This window comes from Fukomys damarensis, unplaced genomic scaffold (assembly GCF_012274545.1).
Source record: "Fukomys damarensis isolate Sample0158 unplaced genomic scaffold, DMR_v1.0_HiC HiC_scaffold_16, whole genome shotgun sequence".
Classification (NCBI taxonomy): domain Eukaryota; kingdom Metazoa; phylum Chordata; class Mammalia; order Rodentia; family Bathyergidae; genus Fukomys; species Fukomys damarensis.
In genome coordinates, this window is record NW_022900928.1 from 15,315,409 (window position 1) to 15,322,699 (window position 7,291).

Here is a 7,291-nt window from a genome sequence, read left to right on the forward strand (position 1 = left end):
TTTTTTTTTTTTTGCAGACTGGCCTTGACTCACTATGTAGCCCAGGCTGGCCTAGAACTCACAGTAATCCTCCTGCATTAGCCTCCCAAGTGCTGGGATTAGAGGTGTTCACCACTACATGGCAAGAAAGAAAGAAAAAAGATTGTTAACAACACTGAAAGCAGGAAGAGAATAGTGTTTTCTCATTTTTATTTTTGTTGTTGGATTGTCCTTGGTTTAATTTCTGGGTTATTACTTAAACCTTCCTGATATAGTTGAGCTTTAGCTTTTGAGTCTCTAATGACTCATAGACATTCTCATTTTCTTAATATCAGAGAAGACAACTCATTAAATCAATCACAATCCTTTAGCCCAGTTGATACAATCAGCAACACAATAGGATCAAGCACAATTTACAAATTGACCATTTGTGGTAGTCGTTAATCTATCACCTTTAAACCATGTGAATTAAATTAAAATCAAGCAGCAGCCCAAAATATGTTTGCAGTGAATAAACTCTTCAATTTAGCATCTTTACCACTTAGAATGGGGGCTTAGACAGAGTTAGGATGAGAGGAGTAGATAAGAAAAAGAATTGGAGGTTTTGAGTGAAGCCAGAAGATATAGAATGACTGTATATCTTTAGGAAACTGTTAAATTCAAAAGCGAAAGACAGAGTGCAAGAATAAGGACAAGAACTGGGCATCGTGGCGCACACCTGTAATCCCAGCACTCGAGGCTGAGGCAGGAGGATTGCTGTGAGTTCAAGACCAGCCTGGGCTACATAGTGAGCTCCAGGTCAGTCTCAACTACATAGTGAGACCCTGTCTCAAAAAGCAAAAAAAAACAAATAAAGAATAAGGACAAGAATATAACCACTTAACAGTAATAGAGGCTCACTTTCCTTTGAAACTATTGACCCTTGACTGAGGTAAAATGACAGAAGAAAAGAACATAAAGAAAAAAGAAAAAATGATAAAGGAAGAAATCTGAGTTAGGGTAGGAGCAGGAGCACAAAGGGAGATGAGGGATAATATGGTGAAGCAAGAGACTGTTGGAAAAAGAGGACAGAAAAAAGAATTTGCAGAGTGTAATGAGGAAAAGAGAAAAAAATGAATTTGAAGGGCCTCATTCAGACTATATCTCTGTTGTCATAATATACCATGTGCACAGCCATGTGCAGAACTAAGTCCTTTGATCTCAGCCGATGGCAGACCCCTGAGATTCAGACTGATTTGGGGCTGCAAGGCCCAAATTAAGTTTCCTGACCTCCTACAGGGTTGAATTCCACACCGTTCTACTACTGGTTCCCTGTGCCCTTTCTTTAAAGATGTTCAAAGTTGGGAGCTCAGAAAAATACCATTTATGACCACCTCTGCCTCTGCAGAGTGGATCAAAAGACTGGCACAATCAGGAGGTCTGAGAGTGTGTGTGTGGGGGGGGTGTTTGCTACCTTCCTTGCTGGAGTTGATGGTGGTGCAGGCAGGGGAGGGCACGGCTACCCAGTCCTACCAACTGGGCCCAAGCAGGCCGGAGGGAGAAGGGATCTCAGAGCAGCCATTCCAGGTCTCACCTAGCAGGAAGAGAATAGAACGATGCCTTAAAAATTGGGTAGACTGGGCTGGGGGTGTAGCTCAGTGGTAGAGCACTTGCCTAGCGTGCACAAGGTCCTGGGTTCCACTGTAGCAGTGCAAAAACAAAACTAAATTCTTTAGGCAATTATTTCTATTAATTTCTAATTATTCTATTCTTTGCCAAACTAGAATGAATCATAGCCAAGGAAAATTTTCAGACATGCAATGTCTGTTGTTCTCTCATCAAAATGTAGGAGCAAACCAAGAAAACGGAAGCTCCAACAAGGAAATTGATGGCAGGCACCTGGAGAAAGAGCGCGAAGACAGATTAGAGTCGCTGCTTCACATCAGGTGTAGAGCATAACCAGGCCCAGCAAGAGCAAGGTGACTGAGGAGAGGTGCACTGAGGACCACTGACGATAAGATGGATAAAGCTCTTGGAAGATGTAACCTCCCAAGAGTGGTCCAAATCAAGAAAGAGGAAGGTGCAAATTCTAGGCCAGGAGGCCAACCCAGGAAAAGGCAAAAATAAGTAACAGGGACAAAAACCATGAGGAAGACAGCTGAGCAGGAGGGTTAGAGTGCAAAAAAATAGGAAAATTAAGGCGTTCCAGGAGAGGTGTAAGAGAAAAACTGGAGAATGGGAAACATCTTGAAGGGGTGTGGGAGGGATTTCGTGCCTGGTGGAGAGACGGCTGCTGCGGTGGCAGCCAGCACCCAAGAGGTTACTCTAGAGCCCACAGCTTCCCTGTGTCCCGCCCGACGCCCCCTCCTTACCCTGAGACCATTGAGCGCCGTACCCTGGACTGGATTTATTCAGTGTTGCTGCTTGCAGTCGTTTTACTCTCCTGGGGACACGTCATCTAATGGTACTTGCACAGCGACAGCTAAGGAAGAGATACCCAGACAAAATCGTCGGGACGAATGAAAATTTGTAACTTTTCCAGTATTAATTCTCTCTGCAGTTCTTTCCCTCCTGTTTATCTGACACCTCTGTAGACTTAAAATTCGCAATACAGATTTCCTAATTTTATTTTTGTATACTCTTTTATCCTAAGTGCAAACACCCTGTATTAGCTGGTTGTTGCTGGGACAAAATACCTGCCTTATACAATTTAAGAGAGAAAATGTTTATTTGGCCCAAGGCTTCAAAGGTTTACAGTATGTGGTCAGCAGGCTCAAAGGCAGAAAAAACATGGTGTAAAGGCCGGGCGGAAAAAAATGCTAAATTCATGTCATCTGGGAAACAGAAAGGAAAGAGCCAGAGGGGAGGGGTGAGGGACCTGACGTGGCCCCCAAGGTCATACCCTTATGACATCCCATGTGCTTCACTAATCTAAGTATATCTCAAGCTAATCGAGTTGACAATCAAGATTAATCATCACACAAATTTTTCAAATAGATCTGACTTCTGAATATGACATCATAGTTAAAGTCAAGCTTTTCAATCTGGTTTCCAAAATACTCTAAAAATATTTCAGAAAAGCTTTTAAAAAGTGAAAGCTGATTTTATTCTTATGTTTGTTAATTGTAACGTTTCACTGTTGCATACCCTCACACCAAAATGCCATACTTGTTGGAAAAAATTATTATCATGTGACAAATCCATCCTATTTTTTCAAGTCCAAGAATGGCTAGAAAAAGGTGGTTGTTTATATCATTTGTTTAGCATTTCTGTTTTTTATGTACTGTGAAATCCAAAAGGTCTAAAGTTGTACAATGGGAAAAAATATGAAAAACTTTTCTGAAAGTAAACTTTTTTATTGGTTTTTCAGGAAACAATATAACAATATAAGGAAAAAAACGCATGGGCTTAAAAGCCTTTGACATTTTTAAATAATCTTCAGTTCATCAGGAAACTCTTTCATTGGTGGAATTATTTCTCCATTCTCCAACATTTTATCACCTTAGGAAAACAAAGAAGGATTGAGTACAAAAATCTTAAATGTGCATAGGTAAATAGTTTACCTGTGTTCTATGTTGGCCAGACCTTGCATGAAAAAGGTAGTTAAACTGTGATGTTCTATCCCTCCACACCCACCCCTCTTTTTCTTTCTTTCCAGACAGAGGCTCACTATGCAATTCAGGCTGGCCTTGAACTCACTGTGTAACCCAGTCTGGCTTGAACTTGTGACAGTCCTCCTGCCTCAGCCCTCCAGGTGCTGAGATTACATGCACGTACCACCATACCAGGTTTGGCATTCACTTTAAAAAGGACTCAAAGCAGCAGCCATCTACAGATAAACAGTATTCACAGTTTTAAAGTACCAGAGAAAAAATAAGTTTCACTAAACACAATAACCAGAAAGGGTGTGACAGTTGTGTTTTCCAGGTGTTGAAAGGAAATTTCTCTGCATGGCCCAAGAGCTAGAAGCCCTAGAAAGAATTTGCAAGGGCATATCTTCAGTTCGATCTAAACAGGTAATTTATGGGCTGGGGATTTAGCTCAGTGGTTTTGCCACCTGCCTTGTTCCCCCACCCCAAAGAATAAATAAAATAAAGAGGTAATTTATACCAAGCAATTCGATGTGAACCACCAGTTTTCCACTGGGCTTACATGTAGCAGATGAATTTTTGTCTGGAAGCTGGTCCAGGTGTCTTCTTAAACCTATATATAGCGTGTAGTCAAAAGGGCTGCCACAGCTTGGAAAGGCAGATGCATGAGGACGAAAAATGAAAGAACTTGGTGATTATATACAGAACAGGTACCTGCATGGGCTTTGAAGCCAGAACCCAGTGACTAGAAGTAAACGAATAGATGCCTACCGAGTATTTTTCTTTGCTAGCCAAATGTTGAGGGACTTCGATGGGCAAGGAAACCAAACATTCAGATTATAAAAACCTGTGAACATTTAAATTCAGAACTACACATGGCATTGAACCTGCGAGCAAGAGGCACATGTTGCAGGCTGTACAAGCCCTAAGGAAGGCATGCTTGCCAATACCATTTAGATGTGGTCTAAAAAGCAGACCCTGGACAGAGCCAGGGACCAGGAAGGACAATGGACTAAGGTGTTTCTTTCAGAAAACAAAACTAGTGCCCATTCAAGTAACTTCCTACACACAGGAGACTTTATGGTATTTGACTATTAGAATCACAAAACTACCAAGAAAAAGTCGCTTCTCTGCTATCCAACTTCCACCCCTGAATCAGGGGTGTGGGGGCGGGCGAGGACACAGTTAACTTTTCTGTTTTCCTAGTTCACTGACCCTCAAATCAAGAGAGGTCACGTCTGGACCTGACAGATACTACTGTGCGTCACCTAGATATTCTGGAGATGGGGTTGGCTGGTGATAGAATGGGTCCTGAGGGTCTCTTTCCCTAAGGGATAGGCTGAGCATCCCAGGTATGGGAAGCAAACAGCAGCTGGTGCCTAGAAGGATGGACTACGGCAGAGATCTCGTGCATTCGGAGTCTCAAAACATAGGGACGAACATGTGGATAGTTAGGACAGGGAAAATGTGTTCCGGCCAGCAGGGTTTCAGAAGTGATGTAAGATACTCCCAAATCATCTTTATACTGTAAAATCATCCCCAAACAGCCTTCCCCCGCCAACAATCCTGAATGTCTCATTCTAGAGGGACAGATATAAAAGACTTAAGAGGATTGCCTGCTTCACACTAACGATAACAAAAAAATAAATGTTCTGTTAAGATTTGTGAGGTTCCTATTGCTTATCCTATTTTAAAACATGGATCCAAGTGGGCATTCTTTAGTTTCTCAAAAGGGAAGATTTTCAAAGTGGTCAAATGCACAGAAACAGAAAACAATGGGGAAAAAATGGAAATACTACAGAATCACTAGTATGTTCTTCTTGGGAGTGGCCTCTTTTTTGTTTGAACAGGAACGGCATAAAAACTAAGCAAACATGAAGAATAAATATCATTTATCCAACTGACAAAACCAGCAAGATAATTTCCTATTGTGAGACCATCTAAGCCCTGACTCATCAATTACACACAAGGAAATAATAAAAGAAGTGCCCTATTATTTCCTAAAGCAAAGTTCCAACTGGGATGGTTAGCAAATTTCAGTGGTTTGCCCTAAAATTCCTACTGTAATAAAGAATAGATTATTGTGGAATATGTCACTTGATTAAAGCAAGAATCAACAGTGAAAAAGAAAAAAGAAACATCGGAACTGGCAGATTGCATGTTGTAATTGACCAGAAGAAAAATTCTGGTGAAAGATTATTGAAAGATCAGGAAATTCGGCATAGGTAATAATTATGGAGAAACTTAAGTAGAAAACCAAGGCAATTATTTTATTTTTTATTTTTTATTTTTTGGTACTGGGGATCGAACTTGGATCCCTGCACTTGCAAGGCAGGTGGTGGAACCATTGAGCTAAATCCCCGGCCCCGAGGCAATTATTAACATAAGGAAATATACGAGTAGAAAAAGAAAAATACTTTTGGTACACTTGGTTTTTTGTTGGGGGGTTGAAACAGTGTCTCACTGTATAGTTCAGAGTTCAGGCTGGCCTCAAACTCATGGTGACCCTCCTGCTTCAGCCTCCCAAGTGCTGGGATTAGAGGTGTGAGCCACCATGTCCAACACTTTTGGCACACTTGTAATAGTATAATAAATACATGTTGTAAGTAGTACTTGAATACGCATAATAATGTACAAGCTGAGTACTGATTTAGCCAAAGATTATTATCCTTTGGGAGGAGAGGGGAGAAATGGGGGAAATAAGGATGCCAGAGAGCTAACTCTTGATCTACTAGGAAAAGTAGTTCATTGCACTATGTCTAAAATTGGTCCATCAAAATTAGCAGTAACACCGTGGTATAGAAACCCAAAGGGTAACTAAATTATAGAGCAAAATAAAAGATAGATGGTAAGAAATGGGGACATGGGTATTTCACAGATGAGAAGGGCACCGAGACATGGAGGGAGCAGAGAAGAAGAGAAGGGCAAAGGGAAGTAAAAAGAACTAAGATGCTTCATGAACACGTGCAAACGCCCTATGATGGATGTAATCATTGTTGCTGCAAATGTGTACTAATAACAATGAAATCGAAAGTAGTTTATAAATTAACACCAGGAGAAACAGCTAAGAGAGTCTAAACCGGTTGCCTTTGGGTTAACCTTTGGAGGGAGAGATAGGATGAGGAATTTTTGCTCTTTGCTCTTAGCTTTGTAGTTTATAGGAATGTTGTGGTTTAGAGCTGAAATGTCACCCAAAGGCTAATGGCTTGGTTACCAAAGGGTGGGGCTACTGGGAGGCGGGGGAAGGTTTAGGAGTCAGGGCCTATGTTGCTGGGGAGGGGACGTGTCTTGAAGGAGATATTGGGACTCTGGCCTCTTCCCCTCTCACCCCTTCCTCTCTCATTCTCTCTCTCCTTCTTTGCCCCCATGAGGGGAACACACATCCTCTGCCACGCACTCCCCACCATGATATGCTGCCTTACACAGGACTAAAGACAACAGGGTCAAGTGACTGTGGACTGAAACCATGGGCCAAAGCAAACCTTTCCTCCTTGTAAGTCATCTATATCAGGCATTTTGTCACAGCACTGGGAGGCTGACTAGCACAATAACTTTCTGCCTTGTGCATACCCTGAGAAGCATTACATGAGAGTGAACATGCAGGCTGGGGTTTCACTTAGTGGCAGAGTGTGTGATTAGCACCCACGAGGTCCTGAATTCTATCCCAGCATGAGGGATGGGAGAAGGAAGCCGGGCAGGAAGGAAGAACGGAAAGAAGCAAAGAAGAGAAAGAAAAAGGAAAA